Genomic DNA, 9,679 nt, shown 5'->3' with positions numbered 1-9,679 from the left:
TGTGTTTAATAACTACACCTTCACTTCTTTCAATTAAAAAGAATACATCCTTAATTTATTTCTTTAAAATAAATGTTATTTTAATTTGGGATAGTTTTGAAAGAATGAGATAATAATTGTGTTAAAGTTTTTAAAATCAATTCTAAATTGGAATTACTATTTTTATTCTAATTTATAATTTATTTCTTGTATGTTATTTGACTTAAAACGTATATACTATGATAAATAAAATGTAAGGTAATTATTATGAGTTAAATTAGTCAATGTTATTTTTATAAATTATAATTTAAAGAAGTTAATAATAATAAGATATTTTAATTTTAATTTCAAATAGTATGGTTTTAGTATTATATTTTAGTTTAACTATTTCAATAACAATTTATTTTAAGTTATGGTTTGATTATATTTTTTTGAGGAGACATATTTGATTTTACTGATGCTTTGAAATAAATTGTAGTTTTATTGTTCTAATTTTAATTGAGACTAGACGGAAACAGAAATTATGTGAGACTTAAATTGATTTATAATTTCTCTACTTTGTTTTGAAGATAAAACTTATATTATATAAACTTGTTCTAATTAACTATACAAAATTACTGTGCATATAAACTTTGTTTATAAGACTGTTATGATTTTCAAAACTTGATTTGTTGGTGTTTTTAACAACACTCTTATTCTTGTTCAAAAACAAAAGAGAAATTATCATATATTTGGTATGAATTCATTTTAATATGGAAAATAATAATATTTTCAGGACTTTTCGATTTTGAATGATATCTTTTAAATTAAAATGAATTTAAAACAGTGATTTAGAAATCTTTGAATTAGTATGTTAATTCTTTTAAAAGAAAAATTGATTTTCTATTTGAAAAGATATATTCTTAATATAAAATGTTTAGTTTAGAAAATGGGAAATAAAACCTAAACCTAATTGATTAAGTAAGTGGCCAAGGTAAATCCCTTGTTATGGATGTAATTGGGTTAGTGTTAACTTAATTAAATTGTGTATTTTAAAATGTTGAAAGTGTGAACTGGATAGAGACCTCGTCGAGAGAGACAGATCGTTCTCATGTAGCGTAAGTTGAATGTGTTTGAAGCTTGCTAAGGTAAGGGCACTTTCTAACGATATTATATATGATTGAATGCATATGTGCTGGTATGAATGATTGTGTACCCGGTTGGGGATGTGTGTTTCTGCTATGATGCTAAACTTGAGAATGTGTTTTCATATGAATTGTTGAAAATATATGAATTGACTTATGGTTATGATTACATATGTGAAGATTATGTAAGTTTATATGATTTGTTGAATATATGAATTGACTCTTGAGAAATATTATGATGCATTTGCATATATGTGCTCATGCATATCATAGTTGCGTGTATGTCGAGAGGACTGCACCGGGTGAGGACTCTAGAGGACGAGCCCACCTAATCCTGCGGGACTTTATTTAGTTGGTTTCTGTTGGGATCACTTCTAGTGAGACAGTACCTCAGTGTCTGTTGGGATCACTTTTAGTGAGGCAGAACCTTTTTAGTAGGATGTGCCTACGACTCTCTGCGGAGAGATAAAATTCCGGAATTCATGCATGTGAGGAACCCGATTAGGGGAATCACACCCATGTAGAGTCTGCATTAGGATATTTGTGCATTACTTTATTTGTTGAAATAAATATTGTGACTATTGTATATCATGTTTTACTTGCATGTGTGTATTCTTTCATGTATGCTATTTTTAGATCGTGGCCCTCTATTATTATTATTGAATGGGCTGAACGCCCCCAGGTTATTAGGAATCGTGATAATTAGGGTATTCAGGTGTCGTGAAGACTTGCAAGATGTGTATGTCTTTGATGATCAAAATCATCAAGACTCAATGTCATAGTGAATCAATTGTACTAAGTCATCCGTGGCTTGGAATTCAAGATCAGCTTAGGGGTTGTCATTGAAGTCATTGTTTACTCTTCCTTATTGTTTTCTCTATAACTTGTATTATGATCATTGTATTACAAAACTTTACTCTGACTTATATTAAAGATGGTCATAGTTGTTTTATTTCAAAAACTTTGTTGTTTTAAAAAGAAAAAAAATACACTCTCGCTGTTAAAAATCGGGGTGTTACATTGTGGTATCAGAGCTTTTGTCTAGATTTTCGAGGGGCTCTGTGAGTCGGGTGTCCTAAGCTGATCAAGTGTCGGGTTTAGTGGGAGTAAATGTTTGGAGTCCTATATGTTATGTGTTATGTGATTTATGTCTTGTGTCAAGCATGATATATGCTTGGGTAATCGATTGTTTCTTAACTGAAGTTAATGTACCCGATAGTACTTCAGTAAGAAGGATAGTTATAACCCTAGAGTATCAGTTGACTTTGGTCGATATGTGTCTCTGAATTCTTTGGATGTGTTGGTTTAGAAGGGAGAAAATTGAATCGAGTAAGAATTACAAGGTATTTCTTTAGTAACTATATGGATTAGAAGTTGTGTTTGTTCTCGTCACTAAGAGATGCTGAGTGGGGACAAGTGAAAGTTAAACTTACAAATGATTACGAGTAAGAACCTTATTTGGGGGAACCTTTGTAGAAAAATTATTGGATGTTCATTCTGGTGAGATCAAAATGAGATGAGATGAAGTTTATTAACTATTAATAAGGTGATATCTCTTTGGAATTGAAGAGCAGCCATGTATGTCAATTAAGAAACAATTACAATACTTGGATAATAATGGAGCATCTTCTCTAGGAAGAAAACATGTGTTTAGCGTTTAAAGTGATTAGGGAAGTTAGACAACGGTTATACGAATGGCAAGTACCTTAAGGGGAAAAGTTGGGATGCTTAAGCTATGTTAGGAAAAAAAGAGTATTAAGGATGAATCATATGATGATAAAAGGTAAGAGACAAAGTATGACGTGGACTAGTGATGATCTATATGTAGTTTGGGAGTTAGGAAGTATAAAGGTTGATATGTGATGAAGGTACAAGTAACACCATGAGTTTAAGTGATCATAAGAGTTGGAATGGACAAGGGTTAAATTATTCAAGTCATGGACGACAATGTTTGGAGACTTACTAGGAATTTGGAGGAATAATTTTTAGAGCGTTAGATCGCGAAAAATATATTGGTTGGTACCTTAGTAAAAGTTAGAAATGAATAAGAAAACCAATGAGTAAATAGACGTTCCAGGATGATTAGCACGAACTTATATAAAAAATATTGAGCTATGTTATAAAAGAATATTACGATCTTTGGATAGTCACCATAATTAAAGATGTTATTTGTAATTGACAAGATAGAGGTCATGATGTGTTGGGAAACAACTCTAGGCGGTTGGTTGCTGAAATTTTCAGGTTGTAAATTTTTAGATGAACGAAGAACATATAGTATAAGGGTATTTGGAGTTATAATATCTAAAAGGTAATCACAAAGGAAGATTGAAGTTGTACGCGGTCAAGGAGCGAGGGAGGTAACTCACTTTTTAATAGAAAGGTTGACAACCTCGTTGTTTAATTGGTTAAAGTTAGAAGGAGTTGTAAGATGGACAACAATGAGATACCTCAATAGAAAACGAGAATGATACTGAGCATTACATAAAGGGTGTATTCTATATATGATGAGGTCGCGTTTGAACTTAAAGAAAAGATTTAAGAAGTAGTATAAGTGTAAAGGAGGCTGTAACTTGTTTTGGGAGATTGGGTCTCATTGTCGAGATCGAAGTAGTAGGGGATTAAGGAAACATTTAGTAAGCATCAATGGAATTATTAGACCCTTATGCCTTAGATGAATTTGAGCACAAGTTGCAAAGAGTGCTTTTGTAGTTAGGCAAGAATGGTTTGTGTCACCATCATGGTTGTCGCCTACATATTGACAAATTGAGGAACTGATCACCCTTAATCTCTTGTTAATAGTAGATAGAATCGTGTTGAATGAAACAGACGAGTCTTGCCGCGGCTTTGGTAGTGCGTAAAGTTAATTAGCATTTTATCATGAGGATAATTAGTCACCAGTGTGAACCTAGTGGAATGGGTTGTGACGTAGAATCCAAAGGATTACTGTGAAAGTTTGAGCATGTACCTAGGATCCTAGAGGAATTTTCGATACAAATGTGCTCTTGTAAGATTAATTGTGATTCTATAACATAGTGTGATGTCTAGTCTTACATATAGAGTCTGAGTTAGTGTGACTTTGTAGAGGGTTGCAATAGGTGCACGATCGTGTTAGTAACGACGTTAGTAATAACAAGTTGAGTTGTTGCAATTACCTTAAGTTTCGAGGACGAAACTTCTTTTAGGAGGGTAGTAATGTAAGACCCATAATTTTAAAGTAACTATAAGTATCAGGGTTTTGGACTAATAAGGGAGTTAGAAGTTTTTCGATCGTTAATCTAAATAATTGTCTATAAATAACACCGAGTTTTGAAAGAATGAAGATTCAATTCATTTGGTTATCTTTAATTTGGAGTTTATGGATTATGCGAAACTCTATGATCTTCGAGCAAGCTCTGTTTAGTTTTGAGGTTGTGGTTTATAATGTAATGTTTTTTTCATGGTGTTGGTTGGTTAGAATTAAGGGATCTATTCCTTCGTCTAGTTTTTATGAGTGGTACAAGTATCCCATGGATTGTTTCCACTAATTGTATCTCGGTGTAAGGGTTGCACCCCTAGTGCGATTTCTTAATCTCATTTGCTTTTAAAAAAAAAAACACCGAGTTGTTGAGACCTTGCTGGAACACTACCAAAACTTTAGTAAGATTGGCACAATGTTCTAATAATTCTAACTATCTATGCAAAATATTCTTATTTTATCCAAATTTAAATATGGGTTTACTAGGCTGACCGGTCGAAGCAATTCGACACTGTGCGAAAAATTAGCAGGCAAAATATTTCGAGTTTTAACATGTATCAGACTATTTTATTAATCTATGTTACGCGTAGATCATGTCGATAATCTCGTTTTATTTTTTCGACGCTATTTACAATCATATTTTACCTGTCCGAGTCTGTTTAACCGGGTATTTTTATTTTTGATTTTAATCATTTTCAGTATGTTTTATTAAACTTCGTTCCGCATAGATCATTTTCATATATTCATTTTTATTTTTCGATAAAATATGTATCCAACTGCTATTTGTTCCGGTCCCCTTTTCTACAATTTTGTTCGTGTAAAATAGTATTTCTTTTCACTTCATGTAGTATACTTAAAACCTTGTAGCCCAAATTATTTTAAATTCTACACGTTTACCATTAGAGTGATTAAATTAATCATTTAATTTTTAGAAAACAAAAAATATCATGATATTTTCCTTCAAGTAATCATTACTTATGCATGTGTGAGAGAGACATCTAATGGATAGGAAGCATGCTTATCTCCAACATTATTTTATCCAATGGCTCTTAATCAAGCCTAGAGCTTATAAATACATAACATTAGATAAACCATAATTCACACAACACATAATTCTTACTCTCTCTCTCTCTCTCTCGGCAGAACAACAACATAAAAATCTTTCACATTCTCTCTTCTCTTCTACACCATTTAAATCACTTGAAAGCTCACAAATTATTTAGGTATGAGTTATTTTCCTATTATTTATTAGTAATATAAACTCTTGTTTTTCACTTATGATCTTGCAAGAAAATAATGACACTTATATGTTAAGACAATTTAAACTTTTATGGAACTATTTAAGACTTTAAAATTATTGGTTTAAAAGTATCAACTAATTTATTTGGAAGTATTGTATTTCATAAGAACCTGATATAGATTAAGTATATTAGAATTTTTTTAAATATAGATTTAAAATTGAACAGAGGAAGGAGAATAATTTATTCTCAATTTTGATAGAGCCATTTGATATATTACTGTGTTTAATAACTACACCTTCACTTCTTTCAATTAAAAAGAATACATCCTTAGTTTTATTTCTTTAAAATAAATGTTATTTTAATTTGGGATAGTTTTGAAAGAATGAGATAATAATTGTGTTAAAGTTTTTAAAATCAATTCTAAATTGGAATTACTATTTTTATTCTAATTTATAATTTATTTCTTGTATGTTATTTGACTTAAAACGTATATACTATGATAAATAAAATGTAAGGTAATTATTAGTTAAATTAGTCAATGTTATTTTAATAAATTATAATTTTAAGAAGTTAATAATAATAAGATATTTTAATTTTAATTTCAAATAGTATGGTTTTAGTATTATATTTTAGTTTAACTATTTCAATAACAATTTATTTTAAGTTATGGTTTGATTTATATTTTCTTGAGGAGACATATTTGATTTTACTGATGCTTTGAAATAAACTGTAGTTTTATTGTTCTAATTTTAATTGAGACTAGACGGAAACAGAAATTATGTGAGACTTAAATTGATTTATAATTTCTCTACTTTGTTTTGAAGATAAAACTTATATTATATAAACTTGTTCTAATTAACTATACAAAATTACTGTGCATATAAACTTTGTTTATAAGACTGTTATGATTTTCAAAACTTGATTTGTTGGTGTTTTTAACAACACTCTTATTCTTGTTCAAAAACAAAAGAGAAATTATCATATATTTGGTATGAATTCATTTTAATATGCAAAATAATAATATTTTCAGGACTTTTCGATTTTGAATGATATCTTTTAAATTAAAATGAATTTAAAACAGTGATTTAGAAATCTTTGAATTAGTATGTTAATTCTTTTAAAAGAAAAATTGATTTTCTATTTGAAAAGATATATTCTTAATATAAAATGTTTAGTTTACAAAATGGGAAATAAAACCTAAACCTAATTGATTAAGTAAGTGGCCAAGGTAAATCCCTCGTTATGGATGTAATTGGGTTAGTGTTAACTTAATTAAATTGTGTATTTTAAAATGTTGAAAGTGTGAACTGGATAGAGACCTCGTCGAGAGAGACAGATCGTTCTCATGTAGCGTAAGTTGAATGTGTTTGAAGCTTGCTAAGGTAAGGGCACTTTCTAACGATATTATATATGATTGAATGCATATGTGCTGGTATGAATGATTGTGTACCCGGTTGGGGATTGTGTGTTTCTGCTGTGATGCTAAACTTGAGAATGTGTTTTCATATGAATTGTTGAAAATATATGAATTGACTTAGGGTTATGATTACATATGTGAAGATTATGTAAGTTTATATGATTTGTTGAATATATGAATTGACTCTTGAGAAATATTATGATGCATTTGCATATATGTGCTCATGCATATCATAGTTACGTGTATGTCGAGAGGACTGCACCGGGTAAGGACTCTAGAGGACGAGCCCACCTAATCCTGCGGGATTTTATTGAGTTGGTTTCTGTTGGGATAAATTCTAGTGAGGCAGTACCTCAGTGTCTGTTGGGATCACTTTTAGTGAGGCAGAACCTTTTTAGTAGGATGTGCCTACGACTCTTTGCGGAGAGGTAAAATTCCGGAATTCATGCATGTGAGGAACCCGGTTAGGGGAATCACACCCATGTAGAGTTTGCATTAGGATATTTGTGCATTACTTTATTTGTTGAAATAAATATTGTGACTATTGTATATCATGTTTTACTTGCATGTGTGTATTCTTTCATGTATGCTATTTTTAGATCGTGACCCTCTATTATTATTATTGAATGGGCTGAACGCCCCCAGGTTATTAGGAATCGTGATAATTAGGGTATTCAGGTGTCGTGAAGACTTGCAAGATGTGTATGTCTTTGACGATCAAAATCATCAAGACTCAATGTCATAGTGAATCAATTGTACTAAGTCATCCGTGGCTTGGAATTCAAGATCAGCTTAGGGGTTGTCATTGAAGTCATTGTTTACTCTTCCTTATTGTTTTCTCTATAACTTGTATTATGATCATTGTATTACAAAACTTTACTCTGACTTATATTAAAGATGGTCATAGTTGTTTTATTTCAAAAACTTTGTTGTTTTAAAAAGAAAAAAAATACACTCTCGCTGTTAAAAATCGGGGTGTTACATGGTGCACTCAACATGTTTGTATAAAAGCATGCGCTAAACTTTTACTCGATAATTGCCGCATTTAAGGACTAAATCTTGACTTGAGCACACTTGCTTTGGTATGACCATATTTGCATATGCTAATCCTTGTATCCATTATCGTGTTGACGTGATCGTTGGTGATATTGATTAAATTTGGAATTGATGGAACTTGAGGCTTGTTTTTTTGTGAAAATTCTAGTAAGTCACGCTTGATGTCGTATTGTTCACAATTACACAGCACAAAACGTTAAAACAGAAACGCATAAAAACAATAAAAAACACACAGAATTGTTTACCCAGCTCGGTTCAAACAACCTACTCTGGGGGCTACCAAGCCGGGGAGGGAATCCAATATAATCAGAATTAATTCGGAGTTAAACTCCCCCGTTTACAACTCCTCACTTAAGACCTACCCAATGTATTCCAATCTATTCCTAGACCTGAGTATCTCCACTCACTCCCATACAAAGGTGTTGTAAATGAGGAAGATCCGGTCATAAAAAATCGAACGGTAGAAGGAACTAGATTGGCTCTCCTGACTCCAAAAGAAGAAACTGGCAAACTTCGTGAAACCTTCCTAGCATACATGATGATGTTTGCTAAATGTTATCAATTTAGCCCCTCCATGGCTCCATTCGTACAAAGGAAAGTGGGTCCCGAGTGGTTTACTCGAGAGTTTCCAGCAATGTCTCCAGATTAACAAGCCGAATCCATGGTTATCTGGGAAGCTTTCCTTACCCCAAAGCTGTTATATCACAGACTTCGATCTCCCAAAAGTCACTGTTGTCTCCTTTGTTACCAACCAAATCTGGTCTCGAGACAATTTGGATTAGTTCAATTGAAACCAAAATGTATGTATGACAAAAGGAACCACATGTTCCTACACACTCTGCATCTGGCGGAAGATGAATACGAGTCTAAAATCTCCAAATACGTTGGCATCACCACTCTCTCTCCCGTCTCTTCCTAACCTGCTTTTTATTCTACCATAGATTTTCATCAATGGTGGACAGATTACTATACTACACAAATCTTCGATGCTGAGAGCCTTACTCGAGAACTAACTGAAGCTTTTGCTGATCTGCAAGCGAACTTCCATAAAGGTACTTCGACTCATATTAAAGAAATCCAAGCCTTTCAAAAATTCTTTGAAACTATCTACAGGCCTGATGATCTTAGTCGGACCGTTCGTGAAGCTGCGGTCACTTTACGTGAAAATTTTTCTGCTAAACTGGATAAGTTGAAATTGCCCACGTTTGTTCGACCTGAACTACGTTATGAAGTGGCTTTTGAACTTAATCCTCCAACATTCCCTCCGCTACCTAGTGCTGATTTTGGTGTGGCTCTAAGCCCTCCTTTTCCAGACTGGTTTGTGTGTGGGAATGCCATTAAAATCCTCCAGGAACAATCTAAAAAACACGCTGAACGAGTGGTCCCGACTAAGCATACCCTGGATACTTTCAAAGGACATCTTCATATAGGTCTTGAGCACGTTCGTGTCTTGACTCCAATACCTGAAGGTTAGGGTTTAGACAATCCTTCGAATAACTTTTCCTTCTTTACTGAAATACTAATCCTATCTTGTTCACAGCCGTTACTCGAAAGAAAAGTATCAAGGAAGCCCCTGCACAGAAAGGCGCTGGAGCTTCGAAGAGCACCAAGACAAGTGGGAGTGACT

The sequence above is a fragment of the Vicia villosa genome, linkage group LG3 (assembly GCF_029867415.1).
Source record: "Vicia villosa cultivar HV-30 ecotype Madison, WI linkage group LG3, Vvil1.0, whole genome shotgun sequence".
NCBI lineage: Eukaryota > Viridiplantae > Streptophyta > Magnoliopsida > Fabales > Fabaceae > Vicia > Vicia villosa.
Note: the sequence above shows the minus strand (reverse complement) of the source record.